This window comes from Equus przewalskii, chromosome 16 (genome assembly GCF_037783145.1).
Source record: "Equus przewalskii isolate Varuska chromosome 16, EquPr2, whole genome shotgun sequence".
Lineage (NCBI taxonomy): Eukaryota > Metazoa > Chordata > Mammalia > Perissodactyla > Equidae > Equus > Equus przewalskii.
In genome coordinates this window covers 73,270,807-73,295,957 of record NC_091846.1, presented here as the reverse complement: position 1 = coordinate 73,295,957, position 25,151 = coordinate 73,270,807, and the positions used below count along the sequence as shown (strand labels likewise).

Here is a 25,151-nt window from a genome sequence, read left to right as displayed (position 1 = left end):
CTCCGCCCAGTACTGTCTTAACCAGAGACAGAGATCCATTGCACCCAGCATAAGGAGTAGAGCAGAGGTTCATAGATACCTGATAAATCTAGCATTCACTTATAAGTCTAATTTCCTAAGAGGCTATGTATATGGTGACCTTGTCATTAATCAGCAACTTGGCTGCTGTACTCTTTTCAGGCAATTGGGTCATTTAGTGAGCATGCTCTCTTCCAAGGTACTTACTTTAAAATGTAGTAATAGTTAATCAGTGGAGAAATTATATTTACTATAACCATTATATTTTCAATGTGTAGTATTGGTACACATTTATTATTGATCTGTTAATGGATTTATTCATATTCAATTAGCTATTTTTTATTTAGCACCTGATACTTGACAGCAATATTGAAAAGACAAAAGAATATCAACCTAATAATTGTCATCCAAGAGGTTATAATCCGGTTGGAGATACAAGATTGAAACAATACATGAAGATTAAGAGACAATGCAAATGTCAAATGAGACACACTGGATTTGGGAAGTGTCAAAGTGTTGCTAGCACACACAAGAATCTGACCGGTCTTAGAGGACTCAGCAGGTGACTCTTGCATCATCTTTCAGTTTCTAATTTTATCTCCAAATGTTCCTTTTAGCTGAAGGACTTCCTACTACATTAAGCATTTTGGAATATAACAGCAAGAATCCATTGCTTTATATTCCCTAATTCTGAAAGGACTTTGATCTGTATCCACTCGTATTATATGTTCATTTTCCAACTGGGTTGAATTTTATGTAAAGAAGAGAATGAAGATTTTTTTTTTTCCTATCAGTCACACATATTTTAGAAGTATTAGCTTGACAAATGTTGATCCTTTTGAAATGGAGACATGTTACTCTTCTCAATTATTTGGCCAGTGTTGAAAGACAAAATAATCTGTATTGTATATTTAAGCTTTTATCATGATTCTTTACAACCATCAAAATGAACACTAAAAAAATTTCACCCAATGTATAAGTAACGCCCACAAATATTATGTAACTAAATTCATAAATTGGAAAACATTATCTTTAGACTGCCTATATTTATATAGTAAATTATCAGATGCTGAGATGAATTATTAATTTTCTTCAACAAGGCTAGTTAATGTAATACCTACGCTGTAATTTTGAAACATAGATATAGAAATGATTCATTTATTTAAAAAGTTACTAAAATTAAGTACATACTGTGTGCTCAGTACCTTGCTTTTTGCTCTGCTCACACCAACAAGCAGGAATGAAGCAGTGACCTTGTCTCAGAGCTTCTAGTCTAGTTGGAATTAACTAACAGTTACGTAATTGTCTTGTTTGAAGTTCACCAACAATCACAGTCTTGAAACGACTGATTGCCAGATTCAGCAATTAAAAATGCAAATATTACATGAAATATACTTATACAAATATTACATGAAATATACTTATACAAATATACAGATATATAATCGCTGTCTATCTGGAATTCAATTCAAATCCTGTATTTAATCTGGCAACCCTAACATATACCTCTTGTAGTGGGTTGAATGAAGCCCCTCAAAATTCATATGCTGACATATTAACTCCCCGTACCTCAGAATGTGATGTGTTTTGGAAACAGAATCATTACAGCGGATCATTAGTTAAGTTAGGATGAGGTCGCACTGGAATAGGGTGGGCCCCTACTCCAATTTATCTAGTGTCCTTATCAAAAGGGGAAACCTGGACACAGGCTCTTATACAGAGAAAATGGCACGTGAAGATGAAGGTAGTAATCTACAGTCCAAGGGGCGCCAAGGATTGCCTGCAACCACCAGGAGCTGGGGGAGTCACTGGGCGTATCCTCTGTCGTAGCCTCAGAAGGAACCAACTTTGCTGACATCCTGATCTTGGACTTCTAGCCTGTAGACTGTGAGACAATAAATTTCTGTTCTTTAAGCTGCCCATTTCTGGTAATTTGATATAGCAGCCATCGCAAACCTCTGCAGCTTTCCTTAGAGAAATGCTCAACAAACATATCTGAAAGAAATGTTACCAAATATTTACATGTTGCTTATGTTGCTTGATACGATCTTTTTTATTGACCCATGCCAATAGAGAGGCCAGAAGTATGATTGTCCCCATTTACTGATGGTAAAACAAAGCCTCTTCAATGGATGTATATTCTTCATGAGGTCTCTCAACAATTAGGTGACAGGGCTCGTCCCACGGTAACTCCATATTTAGTAAACTCGTCAATCTCTTGTGCCGCTTGTGATGAAACTCATCTTCAGGTATTATCTGCAGTTTTTGCATCTTTTAAGGGAATACTTTTCTTATTGAAAGACAATTAGAACTATTGCTTTGGGGGAATATTGCTTCCTTCCCGCTCTCCCTCCTTCCTTTGTTCTTTCCCTCCTTCCTCTCTTCTTTTTTGAGCCGTTTCACATACCAACAACAGCCTGCATGTACACCTGCTGGGATTTTTCATTCCACGGTGTAGGCTCTTGTCTATAATTTCAGGCTTTTACTATTTGTTATTTGAGCTTCTCCTATTAGTTCTTCTTCAAACTTAGGTCTTTTCCATGCCCTCCAGGTAGGTCATTTGTATCTATTTTAAAAGGTCATTTTTCTCATTTGCACCTCTGTGCTTCTGTGCACTGGCGGAGCTCGGCACCCCACCCCTTCAAGGATCTCTCCCCGGAGCTGCCTCCCTGCTTACCCTCAGCACTTTTGATAATGGCTGTGCTTATTAAATTTTCTGCACATTCAAGTAAATTCTGGGAATTTATGACTATCATGTTTGCTGCTTTATCACCCTTATTTTGCATGCTTCCTTTTTTTTTTAATACTAGCTTTTATTTCTTCAAACTTTATTTCTCCCTGCTTAGGTAGGGTATTTGCGGCCATATGTTCAATGGCTCTCTCTTGGGGATCCCTTTTCCATTTGCTCTGCCACGTGGCATATACAGTTCAGTTTTAAGAGGGCCGTGACGATTTCACAAAGAAGCATTTAGGATTTGCTTTTGTTTACTTCTACTGCATAAGTTTTCTATTGTTATTTTTTGATTACTGATTTGGTTCCAACAATATGTGGAAGAATTTGATGCATTCAGTTGCAAATAATGAACACATTGGGCTAACACGTGAAATTTGGGTCTCAAATAGGGCGTGCCATTGATCAGGGTGCTCTCTAAAGTAATGGACAGATTGAGGATGATTTCTCAAATGTCAGGGAACAGGAACTGACTAGCCTCACTTGTATTAGCCTAAAGGCTTGTATGTATTAAGGATTTCATACTGCTGGCCCAACTCCTTACAGTCGCTGGGATAATCTTAACTACTCCTGACATTATATTAAAAGATGATTGCCACCACTAGGGAATTGGATTATGTTGGTACTGGTCTTGTTATTAAAGCATAAGTCTTGGCTGCATGGGGGACCTGCCACGGTTGATAGCTCAGATGCTGGTCTCCTACTCTGTTATGACTAGTGTGTGCCTGTGCCTGGGTACCTGTGTGCCTTACTAGAATGGGAGACTGGTTCTTATACTCAAGTTTCGCTATAATGCAGTACTCCCTCCTTAGGTCCTGAGAGCAAACTTCTTCTTCCGCCCTTGTACTTGGACATTGCTTCCTGGACTTATAACTGCTGGTTAGATCCTGATTCAATTCACACATCTCTGGAAACAGAGATCACTAGCTCTCTCCCACTGTTAACCCTGTGTATGACTTCTACTCAAGAACAACTTTCCTACGCACTGGATTACCTGTGTAGATGGAAGCCAGCTGAGATTAAATTAGAAATCTCCAAGGCATCACAGGCATAAGGATTGAAACTTCAGGATGTCTGCCTTGTAGTAAAACTTACAGATGAAACAGTGTTTCTCCCTGTCTTAAAAAGATACTAAAAATAAAAAAGGAAGGAAAAATACAAACATTACCATGAAAATTTCAAACATATACAAAAATAAGAGGCGTGGTATAATAATCTCTATGTATACGCACTGCCCACCTCCAACATTCGTCTGTTACGATGCTTAATATTTTGTGCAAACTTCACTGGGCTAAGGGATGTTCACAGAGCTGGTAAAACATTATTTCTGGATGTGTCCGTGAGGGTGTTTCTGGAAGAGATAAGCACTTGAGTCAGTAGACTGAGTGAAGAAGAGCACCCTCACCAGTGTGGGTGGGCATCACCCAATCTGTTGAGGACCAGAATAGAATAAAAAGGGGGAGGCAGAAGAATTTGCTCTCTCTGATGGAGCTGAGATGTCCGTCTTCTCCTACCCTCAGACATCAGCACTCTTGGTCCTTGGGCCTTTGAACTCAGATTAGGACTTATACCATCAACTCCCGGTTCTCAGGCTTTTGGATTGAGACTAAATTATACCACTGGCTTTCCTGGGTCTCCAGCTTGCAGAAGGCAGATGGCGGGACTTCTTGGCCTCCATAACCATGTGAGTCAATTCCTATAATAAATCTCCTCTTACATGCACATCTCTATATGTCCTATTGGTTTCATTCTTTGGAGAATGCTTCAAATACATCTACTCATAACTAACCTTGTTTCATCTACAACCACAACCATTTCTCTCTCTCCTGACCTCTACAGTTGATTATTTTAAAGCAAATATTCCAGATACACATAGTTTCATCTTTATATACCTAATTATGTATTTCTACACTAAAACTCTATTTTCTAACATAATTGTAATATTATCATCCCTCTAAAAATATTAACAATTCCTTTATATCATCACTTGTCCAGCCACTGATTCAAATTCCCCAAATACCCTTCCACACTGCCATTAGTTGATTGTTCAAATCAGTCAACCATAATGCATTTTATAAATATGTTTTTGTAAAATTGAAATAATCATAAGCAAACTGAATTTTTAATTAGCAATGAGAAGCACAAATAAGCAGGTTGAAAAAAGAAAGTTGATGTGCTGCTTTTAACCTTATCATCTCTTTCTCGTGGCTGTGTGAATGCGATTCAGCAGGAAATTTTCCCTTACCTTCAGAGAGAAAGATCATATGTACAACGACATATAACTTTTGGATTATCCAAATGCCTGTTTTTAATATAAGCAAAGTGGTTTGCCTGAAATTCCGTCAGGAATATAAGAGATCGTTCATTCAGTAGGAAAAAGAAAGCTATGGATCATATTATCCATTTTATGACATCGTGCAGGCATAAAATATAAACAAATACACAGACAAACAGATAATGCAGCACTTTTCAAGACTTTGTTAAAATGATCCTTTAACAAGGATACCCTGAGAAAAAAAAATTTCGTTAACCTCAGGAAAAAAAAGAGGTAAAAGAAATCACAATTGTAAGGTTGGCTGGTCTCATTGTACCTGGATAAATGTATTTTAGCTTTGACCATGCCTTTTCTGAATTTTATTACTCTTTGCATTCTGACTACTAACCAAAAACAGGATTCCTTCAGATTCCTGGGCAGCTTGCCACTACTTTGGGCCAAGGGGCCAATAAAAATCATTAGCAATACATAAATTTTATCCAGTGGGCTTTCCTGAACATGTGCAAGTGTTCATAAGGTCTGAGCACTGAAATCCACATGTTTTGTCTCATCATGTACTCCTCATTTGCTTCCAATTGGTTATGCTCAAACCCGTTATGTGATTATATTGTAATTTATATCAAATAAGGATCAATATGCCGTTCAACTATATTAAAAAAAATGATGATTAGACAGAAACTTTTGTTGGTAAAAATAGTTAGATAAGACTTAACATAGTTCTAGGTTTTTCAAAAGTCCACAGTACACAATGAATATTCTGAATTTTATTTATTCATTCGATTTAGACCAATATGAATATATTTATAAGGGGAAAATATTAGAATGAAGTAAGCATATTCATGATTATCATGATATGAGATGTATCAGCCACTGTATGAGACTGAAAATCTTTACCTTACCTTTTTTTTGTACTTAAAATTCAAAATTGACCTTTAACTAGGTGGATTAAATTGCCATTTGTCCTTGTTTATATCTTATAAATTTGTCTTGAAAGTGAAAAATATTTTCTATGGAAACTGTATTTTTACCTAATGTCAGATTAAAATACACACATAAACATACCCATCTTACACAAACACACTTGAAAGATTACGTGAAGTATATTTACTCTGATGTTTAATTAAAAAGTGTCAATGTCATAGCAATTGCCCCACAATATGGAGTCATGGTATGTCCACTGACAATAACCCACTATGTCAACACTACTCCCACTGTCTGCCTTGGGAACATTAGGCAGAAACAATGAAAGTAAGAAGTCGGATTTCAAGAATAGAGACCACAGACTGGCTGAAGATAAAGTATTAAGGAAAAAAAACACACATAATAAAAATCCTTGTTTTCACTAAAATGTTATCTACCTCATTAACCTGATTTCCAATGATTTACTTCTTTCTGGTGAATAAACTTTCTGTCCTTGATCCTAGAAATCACAGTTAAATCGAAATCCAAAATTAAAAAGAAAAAAAGAAAAAGGATACATCATCCTTAATTTAAACCAGAAGGTGCCCTACTTTAGACTTAAGTAATCTAGTGGGAAATATATTTTGGCTATAAACATCTACTTAAAAACAATTTACAACAAACTAACACCTCTTTGTACACTAATAAATTAAACAAAATTAAGGCCAAAGGATTTCTTTTTCCTTTTTTAAAAAAATTCGGTAAGATATCAAGGGCTTGTTTTTTAAAAGGAGAGTTCAAAGAACTCAAAACTGGAGGAATACTTTTATTAAACTTGCTCTAAACAGAGGGATATCTATTTTTAAAGCTCCAAGGGGGGGCAGTTCCACACATCTGGGGAGTCCATTGTAATAGTCATGTAATCCAGCGACGCTTCAACCATCTTTCACGTATGAGCACATATTTTCATTTCACCAGAGGATGCGATAAGAAACAATTTTAAATAAAGTAGGCATTAAAATAAGAATACAGCAAGCGGATGTATTTTATTTGAAAAAAATAGAAGATTCATAATTAGCAGTTTCAAAATAAGCTTGTTATGCTTTTTTCCCAGAGGAATTAAAAAATCTTTTAAAATAATGCTTTTTTAACACGTTGGCTTATTTATGTTATAAAACATCTGTGAGAAAATTAATTTGTTTTTATTTAAATTTAGATAGCTTCTTTCCCCCTTATTGGGGCATGTCTTTTTTTTCCTCAAAGGATTTTTTTTCTGCAATTTATAATGTTTATTTCCGAATAGTAAAAATCAAACAACACCAATAATGATGATAATAATACTGTAATGATGTTCATTTATTTTCCTGCCTTTTTCTTTCTAATTAGCATGAGATACTCATGCACATATATTTGGAAACCTAGAGAGTGTTAATACACAAACTACCTGGACAGTTTGTTTTCAAATGTTGCACTTAAAAAAACATTTCTCCATGACATTACACTGTCTTTCTAGCACCATGATAGAAGATTGTTATATGTAGTGGATACGACAGTGCTTTGCCCACATGCCCTCTTCAGAGCTGATGCTTCCAATTTTTGTCTGCTTGGAATGTGGACTGCTGAGGACTCAGCTGAGTCTTTTGCTGGTCATTGCTCTTGGCTGCAGTGAACTGTGGAGGCCAGGCCAAGCCCTCTCTCGAGGGGTGGATCACACCCAGTGATTGACTGATATGGGATGTCAATGCCCAGCACCTATGTCTGATTGCCAATAACTCTTGAATCAGGCATGCCAAATCCAGAGCACACTGTAGAATAAGGTGGAGCTACAATTGCTCTCACACAATGGGTCAGCCTCTCCCTTCCCCAAAACCTGCTTTTCTTTCTCCCTTGCAGGTGTGGCTTCTAAAACCACACCCAGAGAAACTTAGTCCCTCTTAGGGTCGTGTTCTAGAGATCCTGATCTACATACAAAGCCGTGAATATCATACTGAGAATACATTATCTAAAAAGCCATTCAGGAAATTTTTGCACACAATCTAGCAATCTGTGTTCTAAAGTTGCTTAAATGTCACCTAAAAAATACCTATTTACAGTTCTTGATGTCCTAGAAAAACCACAAGTAATTTTGGAACCTACTGTGTGCAAGGAACTCCAGATGCTGGGCCTACCCCGAGGTCGTTAGTCCTCATTTATTTATCAAACACATACTGAGGATGCAGTCTGCAGTTTAGCTGCTTGCAGTCTAAGAAGACAGAGCACATATGTATAAAACTACTTTTTTTTCTGAAATATTGTATTTCTATTATTTTTACCTCTTTTCTGCTTTTCTCCCCTTTCTATTCATAACTGAATTACATATCCTCATTATAAACCACCTCAACACTTTTTAAAAGAAATATATAAGTTATAAAGAAAGTGATTAAAATAGTGCTAATAGTCTTCAAAGAGTTAAGTATCCTGGGCTTTGAAGAAAGAACACAGTTTAAATTGACAGAGGCAGAAACTGCATTTCAGAAAAAGGGATCAGCATTGAAGAAGTATCACAAAGCAAGGATGTAGTCTTGGTGTCTTTGAAGTCCTGCATAGTCCAATTTAGCTGGAGTTTATGTCAGAGTTATAGGGATAAGTTTGGAATGCTGAATGGTGCCAACTGGGCTATGAATGCCAAGATGAGGAATTTAAGTTTGTTATAAAGATGAAGGTTGAGTTAATAGGAATAGAAGCAAGGGTGCTCTGGAAATCCTTGTTTTATCATTTTGACTGTGATATCACACAACTGTTTTACAATACAAAAAATCTAAATAAAAAATATGAGAGATTTTTGCAAAATATGATATGAAACAATGAATGAACTTAGCAGTGTGCTGAGTGGGTGACATATACACACAGAGAAAAATAATTATTTAAACTGAGTTGCAGTATAAAATCAAAGAAGTTGATTCGGTTGGAAATATCACTAACAACTCTTTTATTTTTTTCTCAATTATATATTTACTAGCTCTGTAAACTGTTAAAGGCCGAGAGTCAATGACAATCCAGCAGAAGTGTGCTATCCCGAAATTCTCTACCAAAAGGAACCAGAACTCCTTAAAGGAAAGGTGATTCCAGTGTGGGGCAGAAAATATGCATGATGCTTTTAGGAAATTTTGTGCCAGAAAGCAAGGAAGACAAAAAACAGAAAAGAAAAACCTAATGAAGTCATGTCAAAAAGACAGTGCAGCCATGATGAAGGGATTCCAATCAGCCAAAGATGGGTAATTTGAGCATCTAACAACAATAATCACAATGATAACTGTGATTTAAATACACGGAGTCTATAAAACCAATGAGTTCATAGTGGGGCTGGGGGTGGGGGGTGGCAAAAAGTCTACATTTTAACACAATTGGCCAGGAATGTGTATGCGCATGAAAGTATGAGCCGTACCATTCTACCTGATTACTAAGCTTAATGATCTGCAGCTTCTATATTCATTCCTTTCTCCTTTTAGATACTGTATTACTAGCAGTTCTTGTTTTACTGTGATGCTTGTTTTTGCATGCCCTTTCTCCATTGTAGGTGCCATTGAAAACAAAGTCTGTAATTTGTTTAGGTCTTCCTTAAATTTCTTTGCAACGAGGCCTTACAATCAGGTAGAACTTCCCTATATTCACCAGCTTACTCAAACAGTTTGAGTGATGCTGCGATGTTAGCTCACAACAGTTCCTTTCACGCTGTAGACTCTCATGCTCCATTACCCACGTCTTCCATTTCAGCACCACCTAAATCTCTTAAGCGCCTCACAACCATCCTTTTGTTCCTTGCCCTGTAACATGGGAACCCATTCTTGCAAATCTCTCTCTGTGTTATCCTGCTGACTCTGTCTCTGTAGTCTTCTGTCATTTGTCCCCACCCCCACTTCTTTTTGCTAGTCCTATTTCAGTTTCCTGTTCTTTTCTTTTGAACAATCTGTGTATGTCACTAAATGCAAAAACAGAATATCTATTTTGCTGTTTCTTTTCTTAACATTTAATAGCATGTTTACCAGGTTAGGCAACTAGTAACATCTTAAATGAAAGCAAGCCTTCTCTTCCACTGATTATGCTAAAAATTTAAATTTCTTCCAGTTCTAACAGAAGAATTTTACATCCTCTATATGACTTCTAAATTTCCAGGACTGTGTGAAATTAGTTTTAGTTATTGCAATATCATGATAAGAAAAAGTGGTACTTTTCTCTTTATAGCTTACAGTTCTCACCTCCCTATGCACCCTATCAATTCTTTTGTATCTTTGACCTCACTGTAATTCTGTTTCAGACGATCAGCACATCTATCTCAATATACCTTCTTCTATGCTGCCTCCAAACAGACTGATTTTAGAGCACTGGACGTTATCATTACTTTTTGCTTACATTCAAATTTATCTGGATTTTTCTAAAAGACAGGTGAAATTTCCTCCCTCACATCATAAAATCCGCCATGCAGATTCCTAATCTTTTAAATACCTGAGCTATGTCATAAATCCAACTCCTGTACAGATACGTTCACTTATTTTTCACTGAGAAGAAGTCTCAAATCTTAGGACTAAAGAGATTTCTCTCATTTCTACCTGCATCCTTATGTGTGAAACTGAAATACTCTTCTGAGCTGCTTGAATGCGTCCTTCCTTAGACTCAGAAGCAGCGTCTTTGACCTTCTCTGTATTTGGTATTCCACACTGCCAGAATGGAAGGGCAAACCCCCAGAAGGCTAGAGGACAGGGAGACCTCAGCCATCCTGAAGTTCCATCTGCTCACTTAACATGTAAGGAAACTGTAGCCCAGAACTCCTAAAGCCAAACAAAACACACCTGTTTACCCAAACTGTCATTGTATTTCTGCCTCTCCCCCACCCTTCCTCCAGCTCCTCTTCCTTTCCTAGGTTGCTGGGTTTTTCTGTTTTTAACTGTAGATTGTTTTAACTTTTTGATCACTTCTAATGGATTGACTCATTTACTTTCTCATAATGGAAGGTGAATGGAAAAACACACACTCTGATGATTCCTCCAATATGCTGCATTATTCTTTCCTTATATTTATGTGGTTAACTCTTCAAGTATTTTTTTGCACTTCTTTCCTTTAACCTCTGTGCCCTTGAGGTACACTTATTTTTTGCCTGTGTTTCTTTTTGATTTATCTTCTCCTGTATTCAGCCTGGTGGGGAAGGTGGTCCTTCTTACGGTCCTGCTATTCTCATTTATTTAGCTTCCCATCCATTCATTGACTTTAATTCTCCCCCCTTCTTTCCTCCTGCATCTGAGGACCGTAGACAAAAGTGACTCCTGTGACAGGTTTTGTCTCCTTTTCTCTGCAAGATCCATCTGCGCCCTGCTGCTCTCCTGCGGCACAACATGTCCTTCCCTCGTGATGTATGTTTTCCTTGTCGTTTTGTTTTCACTTCAGCCTGAAATCAGTCTGCTTTATTTCTCCCCATTTGTTCCTAACGTCTCCGTCACTTCTCCCTTCTTCTCCTACCCACCGTAGAATCTTTGTTATAATAATTTAGGAGAATGTTACCATATCCACCTTTTTTCTTCAAAAGAAAAACTTCAAAAACTTTCATACCAGGTCCTTGAAGTTGGTCCAGCTGTTGAGCAGTTTGCACAGATAGGGTATTCCTTTGCATAATGAAGGCTGCACGCATTTTATTGGAAAATGTGCCATGTCCCTTTCCTCCACACCAAATTCCCATTTCCTGACTGCACATTGCTCCCAGATGAGTTCTAGTGCCTTACACAAAGTGTGTCTTTAATTGTCTTTTTTATAAGGACAATCCTTCTTTGTTTCTATTGGAAAACACCTGGCAAGTGGTAATACCACCCTATCCTTGCTGCATTTCTGTTTCACACTTGTGTTTCCTAGTCCAAATCCCAAACCTGTCTGCTGCGTTTGCTGGAAATATTGACACACTGCTACATCATCTTAGTTCTCATGCACTTGCCATTTTATCCGACTAATTGGTAGTAACACCATATACTACTAGCACTGCTGTTACTTTCTTGAGCCAACTTTAAGTTAACGCAATAACAACGATAAACTAATGCTAGCAATAAAATATATTACTAACAATAAAGCATACTAACAGTATAAATATAACAGAAAAATAAACATGCACCATGTATTTCCTGTTCTTGTCTCTACTTACTTATCCTATTCTTGTTGACTCTTGAGCTGCATTGTGACTCTAGTTAGTTTCAGGATAAAAATACTCATTAACGGTTCATGCTATCTTGTTAGTATCTTTTAAGTTTTTATTTCACCACTAATTTTTGTTCAACTGTGGCCCACTGAAACTCTCATTATTGTATTTTTTGAAGGTATTGGAATTACTGTAAAATTTTCTACACAAGGTTTTTCTATTTTCCCTTATTTCTGATTTCTTATAATTGCCACTATATTGGCACTTGAAGCTAAGTGTGTCTCTAAACTGTTGTAGATTAAATCATATTTGCAGTAAATATAAGAAAAGTTAACTCTAAGTATTTGGCAATTTATCCAAGATTATGGAACTAGTTAGGACAAAGCTGGATCTAGAATTCAAGCTTACAATTTTCTAGACCAACATGTATACTATATTACTTTATATCATCTTCCCTACCTATCTATCTAAATAACCCATGTATTGGTGTGATAATAATCTAGAGTCATAAAGAAAATATGCCTTTAAAATTAACTAGTACATAAAGTTATTGCAGTGAGACATATATGAAGAAACGCTTTAAAGAAAACTTGTTAATGAGCTGTCAGAAACGTTTTCAAAGATAAGCATCCATATAGCTGTTACTATTTTTTGTTATTTTCTTTTAGAGAAATTTTGGGTTCAGAGCAAAATTGAGGGGATGGCACAGAGATTTTCGTAACACGTGCCCCCCTGACCCCCGCCCCAGCCCCCACCCCCACATAGCCTCCTCCACTATCAACATTTCCCTTCGGGAGGCTTTCACTACAACTGATGAGCCTGCAGTGATGCATCCTTGTCACCCCTAGTCCATGCTTACACTGAGATTGCTCCTCTGCCCTAAAAATCCTCTGTGCTCTGCCTGTTCAACCCCGCCAACCACTGATCATTTCACTATTTGCATAGTTTTGCCTTTTCCAGAATGTCACATAGTTGGAATCATACAGTATGTAGCCTTTGCAGATTGCTTCTTTTACCTAGTAACATGCATTTAAGGTTCTTCCATGTCTTTTCACAGCTTGATGTCTCATTTCTTCTTAGTGCTGAACAATATTCCATTATCTGGAGTACTACAGTTTTGTTATTCATTCACCTACTCAAAGACATCTTAGGATGTTTATTTTGTAGGAAATTGCCAAACTATCTTCTAAACTGACTGTACCATTTCACATTCTTACCACCACAAATGAGAGTTTCTATTGCTCTACCTCCTTCCCAGCATTTGTTGTTGTCAATGGTCTGGATTTGCGTCATTCTAACAGATGTGTAGTGGTAGCTCATTCTTGTTTTAATTTGCATTTCCCAGGTGACATGAGATGTGGAGCATCTTTTCTTATGCTTATTTGCCATCTATATATCTTCTTTACTAAGGTGTCTTTTCAGGGCTTTGGCATCTTTTTTAATTGCATTTGTTTCTTATTATTGAATTTTAAGAATTCTTTGTACATTTTGGATAGCAGTCCTTTATCAGATGTATATTTTCCAAATATTTTTTTCTCAGTCAGTGGTTTGCCTTCTTGTTCTCTTGGCATTGTCTTTTGCCGAGAAGTTTCTAATTTTAATAAAATCCAGCTTATCAATTTTTTCTTTCACGGATCACACCTTTAGTCTTACATCTAAAAGATCACTGTGAAATCCAAGGTGCTCTAGGTTCCCTCCTATGTTTTCATCTAGTAGTTTTACATTCTTGCATTTTACATTTAGTTCTGTGATCCATTTTGAGTTAATTTTTGTGGAGGATGTAAAGTCTGTGTCCACAGTCATTTTTTACACTGGATCTCCAGTTATTCCAGCACACTTTGTTGAAAAGACTATCTTTCCTCCATTGTATTACCTTTGCTAGTTTTTCAAAGATCAGTTGACTATGTTTATGGGGGTCAATTTCTAGTCTCTCTATTCTGTTCCATTGACCTACCTGTCTATTCTTTAGCCAGTACCACACTGTCTTGATTACTGTGCCTTCATACTAAGTCTTGAAGTCAGGTAGGGTAGTGTCACTTCTCCAACTTTGTTCTTCTCCTTCAATGTCGTGTTGGCTATTCTGGTCTTTTGCCTCTCTATATAAGATTTAGGATCACTTTGTCAGTATCCACAAAATAAGTTGCTGGGACTTTGATTGGTATTGCATGGAGTTTACAGATCAAGTTGGGATGAGCTGACATCTTGACAATATTGAGTCTTCCTGTCCGTGAACATGCAATAGCTCTCCATTTATGCAGTTCTTCTTTGATTTCATTAATCAGAGTTTTGTAGTTTCCCTCACATAGATCTTGTACATATTTTGTTAGATTTATACTTAAGGTTACTTTGGTCTTTTTTTGAGGAGTGCTGATGAGCATGTTATTGTGTTTTCAATTTCATGTTCCACTTGTCCATTGCTGGCATATGGGATAGTGATTGACTTTTGTATACTAAACTTGTATTCTTGTATTCCTCAACCTGGCTATAATCACTTATTGGTTCCAGGAGATTTTTGTTGCTGCTTTCAGGTTTTCTACATAGACTATCGTGTTATCTATGAACAAAGGCAGTTTATTTCTTCATTCCTATAATTTTTATTTCCTTTATGGCTCATTGCATTGGCTAGAACTTCTAGTACAAAGGAGAGGTGAGAGGGGACATCCTTACCTGTGCCTGATATTAGAAGAAATACTTTGAGTTTCTCACCAGTAAATGTGACATAAGCTGTAGGGTTTTTTGTAGACATTCTTCATCAAGTTGAGGAAGATTCCCTCTATTCCAACTTTACTGAGTGGTTTTATCACGAATGAGTGCTGGTTTTCGTCAAATGCTTTTTCTGCATCTATTTATATAATCGTATGATTTTTCTTTTTTATTTATTCTATAAATGTGAGTAGAACAATTAATATTAGCACATTTATTTCTAAACTATAAAGTGAGTATTTTGCACTATTTACAGATGACACAATACATTTGAAAATACTTCAGAAGCAAAAATTAGTTTGTATCTACAGCACCATGCATTGTTTTGATCAGTTACAGTAATACCTCAATATTATTACACAACAGGAAAATAAATTATTTTCCAAGTAGAGGAAAATGAATTATACTGTTCTGGAAATCTCTGGATAATACCAGTAAATCTCTAAAAAAATTATCTTCTGAATTGTTATTCTTCTAAGTTGTGAATGAAACCATCTCAATTGTTAAAGTGCTAAGTATTATGAATTTTAAAAATTGTCTCTGAACCAGAAACATCCTCTAAGTTGTTACCATTCTCTTTGGAGTTGCCCGGGTTAATTCTTACACTCGTAGGAAAAGGACCCAATACACAAATGGAGCACAGAATCAACGAAGTTATACATTTGATTACTTTGTTATTGTTTGAAGGTGGAAACATACTAATCCACTATATTATAAATTCTCTGAAGGATGTCTTTAGATTTCTTCATATATCTCCAGAGCATCTAGTACTGTACTTTGTACACAAAGATAGCTGTTAATAGATTGATCTTAAAATATTTAATTTTGGGATAAATATTAACTAAGCTATATCTACAACACGTTGGTTTCTATTTGTTTGTAGAGACAAGTCAAAATATTTTTATTTCTCAAAAATTTATTGTGCATTGTACAAGTTTAAACTATAAAAAGACTTCAAAGAAAGTTTAATTAAATTTATGCCTTTAAGTGTAATACAGTCCTTTTGCTTTGTTTTTGATAAAATAGATGATTAAAACAGCAGTTTTCAAGAAGCATAATTATATATTGTCTATGCTGGTATCCCTATTAGAGTTGCCACTGTTATATGTTGGGAAGACTCAGCTACTTTTTAAAGATGTCCCCTAAATTCAGCAACATATGTGCACTGAGTAAGCGTTTCCTGTGCCCCCGGATCCGCTGTATGTCTGGTTGTCTGTTTCCTTTCTGTCCTTCTACATCCCTGAGCTACTATTCCAAAAAGGGAAGGTGGGATTCATTGCCAAATCATGTTATATGATTACTATTTGCTTCGTAGTTTACTTGATCTAATTCTTCCTGTTAGTTTTCTAAATAAGTATGAGAGATGGTTGTGTAGTCGAAAAGATATTGTAATTGCAGAGAAACCTAATAGAATAGTAACCACGTAAGATTTTTCTCCTGCTTTTTCCTCCTGCGTTCATCTCTTAAATGTCCTTGTTTATGTTTCTTTGACTCTTTCATATTGGATAGCCTTCTGCCCACCTTGATCGTCTTCCTGTGGTTCACTGCAATCTGTTTTCCTCTCTCTTGGCTGTCGGCCAGCTACTGAAACAACAACTGTGCTATTTATAACTGATGGACCTCAAAGGTGAGTGCTTCATATAGGGTAAGTACTCTTTGGTCTTATTGTCGCAAGGCCACCATCCCAACAGTTTCCAGGGCTATATTAGTACTCTTGACATCTCACAAACTAAGTGTTCATATATGGTCAGATCCTGAACCACAGTAGATTATTATGTAGTCTCAAAACAGTTTGAGCTTTGCCAAATTTCTTGATGTGGAATATTGTATTGTAAGTCTATTCACTTTAGAAAGTGATGCTTGTTCAACATTTGGGCTGGAATAACATAGAAATACTTACAACTTGAATTACTTTTGATCTGAGAAGACAAAAAACACTCAAAATTATAAAATTCTCATTAGTTTGGACAAGTGAGTGCCAGAAGTGTACACAACCATTTTTTCCAAAAATTTACGAGCAAAAGACCTGAATCACATATTTTAAGGAGATAGAGTCCCTTTGAACCTATTGAAGGAAGTCCTGAAAATGGAAGGGCTGTCTCATTTACAGGCACCTGCTCTGGGCTCCCATGGCAACCTGTATCATACAGAATATTTAACAATACACTCTTAACATAGTTTTCCTCCTTAACAAACTGGGTGTTTCCTAAATTCATCTTGTGAGTCACCTGTATTTGAGAGCTAATTTTTTATTGAGACACAACTACACTCATTTATGTCCTGATTGTGTATGCCTACTTTCCTGCTAAAAAGTCAGAATTGAGTGGTTACCACAGGGTTGATTAATTGTCACAAAGACAGCATAGACCATAGTGCTTAAAATATTATCTGATCCTTTGCAGAAAAAAGTTTACTAACCTCTGTTCTGGAATATCTAAAAGGTGTGAATGTATTTATTATCTGATATGTCCAGTACAGAAGCATTTCTTTTTAGTCATTCATTCATATGTTCGTTAGTTCTGGTAGAATTCTCTGAAGTGAGATAAACTTGGTTCACATTGGAGTGCCACTGCCATACTAGCCTTTCGTAAAATTACAAAAACACACTAAATCTTGGTTTGTTCACCTATAAAATGGGTACAATTGGGATACGAATTGTACCTGTTTCATCCATCCACTCCATCATTGAGAACTCATGAATGAATCAGGAGGACTACAAGGCAGTCTTATATTTTTGGGAAATAGTGCTTCGATTACTTGTAATCCTGTTACTTCACTGTCTCCCAGGATTCTTCTCCTCATGTTCTTTCTGTTCTCAAAATATGTAAGTGCCTTTAATCATGTGGAGAACATATAATGTGCCTGACCAAGAGTGATTATTCAACAAATATTTGTGGAAGGGATGAATGATTGATGAATGAATGTCTTTCTCTACTTTCCCCATGATGTTCTGATGTTATATGTCTTTGGCTCAAAGTGAAACTTGAAGAACATAGATACAGTGGGACCAAAATGAAACAGTGCCTCAACTATAATAGTTCAAATATAATAGAAGATCAATAAATAATTCTTGAATGAATTCAACGAAATGTAAGGTGAATACCACACTGTTCCACAATAGCTTTGTCAAAGTGAGACTGGGTAGGTTCTGAAGTCCAGTTCCAGGTTGGATATTGTAAAAACAAGCAGACCATAGTCATGCCTGCTGTTTAGACTGGGTATATAACATAGAACAAAGAACAGGTGAGTTACACAGGTCATAAAATTGGCATGGGATATAATTTTACTCAAGTATGAAGAACATTTGTAACTTGACAGATTTAACCAATGGTTCAAAAGGTGTTAATTCACTTTCAAAAAGCTGTAACCACCTCTAGATATTTGAGTTCAATCAGTAAAAAGTATGATTCCTAACATAGTTTAAATTAGTGTTTGGGTTTTGGGGCTAGTAACTTCCACACTGGTATCTAATTTAAATTCCTTTGCTTGGGGAAATGTTCTCATCTTCATGGAGTAAAAAGATTGGTAGGATAGTGTATGATACTGAAACAGTGTCTAGGGATAAGGAAGGGCTAAGTATATGTATTTATGTGTGTGTAGGAGCAAGATGGTAGTATCCATTCACTTTAAAATCATTGGACTTATTGATTATACTATTATTATTTAGTTTTTATTGGGAAGAGCTAGAACTGAATAAATTATGTTAAAGATGACTCACAGTGAAGCATACAGCTGGGAGGAAGTACTTAGCCCATGCTTCTCATTGACTACAATACACCTTCATCATAATGAGAACTGAACGTAGCATCATTTGGCATACCTAGTATTCACAGCAGTGACATAAATGGGTGACAAACTGGTCACAATACACTTGGACTCCTAGAAATAACTGAGCGTATTTGGGGAAGGGAAAGAAATCCAAGTACAGATTTTGTGAGCTAAAATGAAAAGCATGCGCTAATAGTGATACTAAAGTTTGTATACACAGTTTGTGTGAGCTGGGGATATTTATGCTACACGTAAAAAGGAAGAACAAGTAGCAGTGAGCGTTTTCCTACTGTAGTCAGAGAGGAAAGAATTTAGACTGTTTTTATGTACACATTCAGTCCAGAAGTTTCAGAAAGAATAAGAACAGCAACTGATTAAAAGGAATCTAAGATAAGAAATATATAGTTCTATTATTTATATTGTTTTAATGAAATGCTAAAATATCCCTTTCATAATTCAGAATACTCTCATTGATTTCAAATAAATCACTGTAACTTACATTAATTAAGAGTAACTCATCATTAACGTAAGATATATAAGAAAATGAAGAGAAAATACCAGGTCTGAGCACAGTTCAGTAGCTAGTCAATTGATTATTGTTACTTTGAATTGATAAAATTTCTAAGAAATCCCAGAGTGTGAAGCTAAAAATCAAAGGTTACATTTTCAAAATGAAAATGATTCACAAACCAAACCCATTTTTTTCCACTACTTTCCAATAATACCACTTTAAACGTGATTTTTTTTCAAGAATTGATTTCCATATTTGCAATTCGTCTCCAGAGTGCTTAGTTTTGTGGTGATCCAATCCTGCGTAAGAAGTGCAAGGTACTTGAAAACTATAAATACCAAGGAAGAACAGAATTACAAAAGTGACTTTTGAAATAGGCTACTTAAGTGCCCTTTATATTTGTATATTTACTGGTAATCTAAGGAGATTGAAGATCATCATTTCTTCTATGTTCCTCCATGTATAGATCGGTTATGGAAATCATACAATTCTTCACATACTGGTTGAGATCATGATAATCTTGTTCTCACTAACTGGTAAATCGAAGATTTAAAATGCCTATCCCACTCAATGTAGGGGTAAAAACCACTCCACTAATCCTATAATAATTTTTTTAAGTTGTTTATAAACTTGTAAAAAGTATAGTTAAGACTCCCGTGATCTCGTCATTTCTCACTTACCAAGTCAGTGGTCCCAACAAATGTCTGACACAATGAGTTCGACTTCCTCTGCCCTTGTACTTTCACTTGCCTCTCTTCCTCATCAGATCCTATCGAACTTTTGATAGACATTTCATGTCTTCTCTCTTCCATGATCATCTGATTTTCTTCACCTCTCCATGAGCAGCTGCAAATTTCAGTCTGTGCTGGTGCCGTGCAGCATTTCATAACACATTCTTTTGTATTGAGCTGTGTTCCTTGTTTGTTATTGTTGTCATCTCAATCAAATTATATGCTCCTTGAAGGCAACAATCATGTCAGTAAGTACCTGATAAATATTTTTTATTTATAGATTCTATGAACTAACTACATGTTTTGAAACAAGGAATCTCTTCATGTCAATACTGCCAATTTTTACAAAATAAGGCGTCTCTACCTGAAAATTAAGGAGTATGCTCAATTGGTGGTGCTCTGGCTACAATTATCAACAATGTTTTATTCTGTTTTAATATTCATATAACACAAAGATATTTTTGGCATGCATTCTTGGACATAATTGTGTCAAATTGAATGTCTACATAATTTTATCTTTTTGAAACTGAAGATGAGTACTTGCCTGTTTCTTGATGCTGTGGTGAGTTTCATGTAAACAGGAAGAGAAAGTGTGAAAAGAAGTTGCACAATACACAGAACTCAACACTCACTCAGGGGATAAAAGTATTTTTAGGATAGGTGAGGAAAACCACACCCTTCATTATTTTATTTTACCCTTCACTTGATCAATTTCTGAGTTCCTTTTTGTGTAATTAATACACTTATCCTTGAAATATCCAGGAAAAATAACAGCTTCAACATTTCATCCAAGTAAACAAAATGATTATTATTTTTTTAATGTCATGCTCTATACAAAACACAACGTAGAATCACAAGATTAAAAGTACTTCTTTGTTGCAACTTAGTTACATTGGGCGGGCTTATCAGTTCCTTTCAGTAACTAACGCGCTGTTCCCGGGCATTTAGGACTCTATGGTAAGCTGAAAGAATTAATGATTCTAGAAGAATTTAGTTTGTAAGCATGTTTTATTTCGAGGTGATGCAAATATATTTCTTGGAAGTCTCTTTGAATAATTTTCAATGGCAGTGGAAACAAACTCAATCATATTCAAACTGGTTCTTGATGAATTCTTCTGTTTGACTTCTATTATATATAAATCTCAAGATAATAGATTTTCATACAGTAAGTTAAATTGAATAATGGCCTTTCATTTCTTCTAAGATGTAACATCTTTATGCGACATATATTATTGTCAGGGCTTATTCTCTGAATAATAATAATTGATATGAGCCACTATTGCTAATAATCATACTAATAATGGTTGATACTTTTGAAATTCAACTTTTCCTTTGTTTTATGAGTTTCTAATCATCATAATGCAGTTCTCTGCTGACAAACATTTGACACACATCTGACCCATCCATTGTTGCCATACCACTTGTAAGAATTTGTCCCTAGTTACTCAGTTTATAAATTTCAACAATTATCTGGGAAACGTTTCTTCTGTTATTTTGGTATAAAGGTAGAAGAAAGTCCATTAGCTTTTAACTCTGCCATCTGAAAAGTATGTTACAGGATTATCTCATGTAGCAAAATAGAGAGAGAAATTAGGGAGCCAGGAAGAAAGCAGAAAAAAGAAAAATTGGGGAGAAAGTGAGAAGAAAAGTATAAGGGCGTAGAGACAGAAAAGAGAAATGATGTTAGAAGTGAGGGAGGGGAAAATCGAAAAATTTTTGCAAAATATTTACTAACATTTTAAAACTCATGTTTGCATCTAAAACTGAAGTTTCTGACCATAGGTTTGACAATTGAAAGATGTACCTTTTCATCGTTTTGCCTTACAAACTTCCTTATAAATTATTTCATAGTAATTATTACTCTGAACACAATAAAAATATTACATTTTTGGATTAATACCTGAATTAGATTTTAAACATTATCTTTCTACTTAGAGTAGATTATGAATTAAATACTTATTCTCTCAAACACACTCCACTTAATCTCATATTCATCAACATGGAAAACACAAAAATGAAAACTGAAAATACCCCAATTAAACTCTGTGCTGAGTTATCTGCCTGTAGATTATTTTGCAGCAGACGTTTGTCTTCTTACAAGTGAAATTCATTTTTTTTGATATGGTGTTACAAGCTTCCAACCTATTTTCCTGCCTCAATTGTTCCTTTGGTTTTCCTTCACAGGACTTCTGTTGATTTCTGCTTTTCCTCAGAGGGATCTTTAAACAAACACCTTTGAGGTTTTGCAAATACATCCTTCTCATCTACCCAGCCTCTCCCTGGAGGCATAAAGTCTTTTATCTATTTACAAATCTGCCAATTGCTCCCCTCAGGAGTGAGTCATATAAATGAAGATCCAATTTTATAAGAAGAAGGTAAAGGAACGGATAGTGAGAAAAACACACTGAAGCGTTGAAAGAGTAAACAGCAACATACACATCTGATTCTCCAGTGCCTCCCTTTTCTGATCAATGACGTACCATTCCCAAAGACAAAGAGACACCAAGCCAGATTTTGTGGACAAAAACTGTGATACCTCTGGCAAAACCGTCACTGCTTAAATCATATATAATGATCTTTCAATAGAAGTTAAAATGTCATCTTTACTTAATGATGTCAAATAAGATCATCATTTAAAGTCTATCACAGTTTCATCTTTACTGATTTAAATTCCGACGTATTGGAAGCCAATTGTGGAAGAGTGATGTATGCAATTTGATTTACCTTGAATGCCTGAGCAACTCATTTTGCTCAGCTTATAAATGACAGCGTGAATATAATAGTTCATTCTGATAACAAGAAAATTTAAAGTTTGGCTCAACAATCTGGAAGAACAAAATGAATCTTGACACGGGTCTAAAAATAAGAACATCTGTTTGCAGCAGGAAATAGTAATGATTTATGGTTCCGACATCACTATGTGATGTGTTGTTTCATTTTATGGTAATTTACAGCATTTAATGTACTATATAAATCTACATAAACTGAGGTAATGCTCCCCCAAAATGCAATAAAAGGAACAAAAATGTTAAGTATAAATGTTTGGTTTCCTGTGTGAAAGTTTTGGTTTTAAAGTGGAGATTCATGTGGCAAGAATAGAATGATTCCAAACCCACGTTACCCTTTAGGCAGCTTTGAAGTTTTGCTGGTGTCAGCATGCCACACACACATGAAGTGCAGGACACTGGCGTGCATCCATGGCAGATCTCGTGTGCCATCACCCTGCTGCTGAATTTTTATTTACATTTTTAAAATCACATCCTTCCTGCAAAGTTCTAAAGCCCATCCAAATGCTCCCGAGTCACACACATTTATCTTATTTCTTTGGCTAATAGTATAACTTCGTACTGTTGGGTTTTTTTGTTTTTTTTTTTTGAGGAAGATTAGCCCTGAACTAACTACTGCCAGTCCTCCTCTTTTTGCTGAGGAAGACTGGCCCTGAGCTAGCATCCGTGCCCATCTTCCTCTACTTTATATGTGGGACTCCTGCCACAGCATGGCTTGCCAAGCAGTGCCATGTCCGCACCTGGGATCCGAACCGGCGAACCCAGGGCCTGCGAAGCAGAACGTGCACACTTAACTGCTGTGCCACCAGGCCGTCCCCCTCATATTGTTTTTAAAGTGTAGTAAATGATTTTATATAAAACTTATCCCTAATCCTAAAAAGAAATCTGCCTTTGAATATTTTTCAGAAGAACTCTTACAAAGCTCTAAATCAATATCATTTTATTCAAAATATGTTAAAACTGGAAAATTGTGCTATACTCTCACCAAGTTGCATGAGTATGACTCAGACAAAGAATTCTGCAACTTTCCAACTCTTACACCTGCTGAGTATAGCGCTGTTGGTGGAGACAGTGGAGAAAGGTTGGGTAGGGACAGAGGTGATGATTTTGCAGGAAGAGATTCAAAGACCCTTAGAGCACAAACTGTCAGTGCTCTCCGCTGAAGAATTGATGGGTAGTTCCTGTAATGAACACTTCCGATGCATAGCTCACTGTCTACCCCTCAGATTTACGGATTACATATCCCATTGGAAACATTGCTCTCTTTCTCTACCCACTTGTGACCCTCCCCTCCTTTAAGTAACTTTTTTAATATACATTTTTTCATAAGCTTTACTTACATAATACCTTTTGAAACTAATTTTCAAATCATTTAGAAAATTCCTGAATATACATTTATATCTGTGAATAGTTGTAATTTTAAAAAAAAATCATAAGTATACATACTGTTTACAATGCTGTTTATGTTCCTTAAGGGACTTCCAACATGGCTTTGTTTCCTTTGGTAGTTCTTTATGGAACAAGGTAGATTATTCTATAATATTAGCAGTGTAATTATGGGTATTGGTTTTTTATCATAATCTGCAGTAAAAATTATAGTCTTAATTGTTATAAATATAAATGTGAAAAATCAAATACTACTCCATGCTCTTCCTTCTTAGGGTTCCCTGCCTTGGATAAATGCTTAGTTATAAAGGAATTATAAGTTTCAACTTGGTAAGAAATGATGGTATTTTTTCATTTTTATTTTATCGTTTATTTTGTAGACAGCAGCCTGCAGTACAAGTTCATTTAGACTTGTTTTTATTTCTTTTTCTTGAATGGAGTTTAACATTCTCCTAAGGTAGAGGCAAAAATCACAATTTTATTTTCACCTGTTTTCTTCCCATTTACTCCCATAATGAAGTCTGTAGTAATGATTTCATAGAAATGAGCATTTTCTGAGAATTGTACATTGCCAAGTAAAACTTTGTTTTGGAATTTTTTTGTTTCCTATTTTTCTTCCTTCCGAAATTACTGTCATCCTAAAATTTTATTATCTATTTTTACTGAAGTCTAAGATATTGCCCTGAGAGGCCACCAAATTATTTTTATGTGTTAAAAAGTTTCTCATTATTTAAATGTATATCTTCATCCTACTTTACCATCGCTATTTCCTATAAAAGCTGAAGAAGAAAATTCTCAAACCATTTTGAGAACACTCACAGTTACATTTTAAAGGCATCCCAAATAGTGAAGTAACCACAGGACACTATAGTTCATGTGAACATCTGCCTGAATTTCGTAGGCACAGAATAGATTCATTCTGGGTCTAACGCCAAAAAGAAGGATAAGCATCACTCCTCAAAATAAAACACATTCTGTCATATTGACAAGTCTGTAGAGTTTACAGATTCTTACGCCAGTGATGCTAGCTGGAAGGGCAACATTAAAAAGATCCAGGGATCCTCGAAAGTCAATTCAAAGTTCTTTGAAAAGTGCTTATTTCAGGACAAAGTCAATATGGTTGCACATGAAAAATTAATTAATGAATGAAGGGAATGCTGTCTTTACTGACCATCAGAATTTAATAAG

The 25,151-nt window shown here is 35.8% G+C and overlaps 1 long non-coding RNA gene across 1 annotated transcript; it reads left to right on the top strand.

The window, feature by feature from the left end:
- The first annotated feature begins 4,226 nt into the window (after window positions 1–4,226).
- On the top strand, window positions 4,227–24,049 carry LOC139076404 (uncharacterized). The gene is made up of 4 exons (XR_011527982.1): window positions 4,227–4,433; window positions 8,923–9,022; window positions 16,291–16,408; window positions 21,976–24,049. It is a non-coding gene; the product is annotated as an uncharacterized lncRNA (long non-coding RNA).
- Window positions 24,050–25,151: the final 1,102 nt, after the last annotated feature.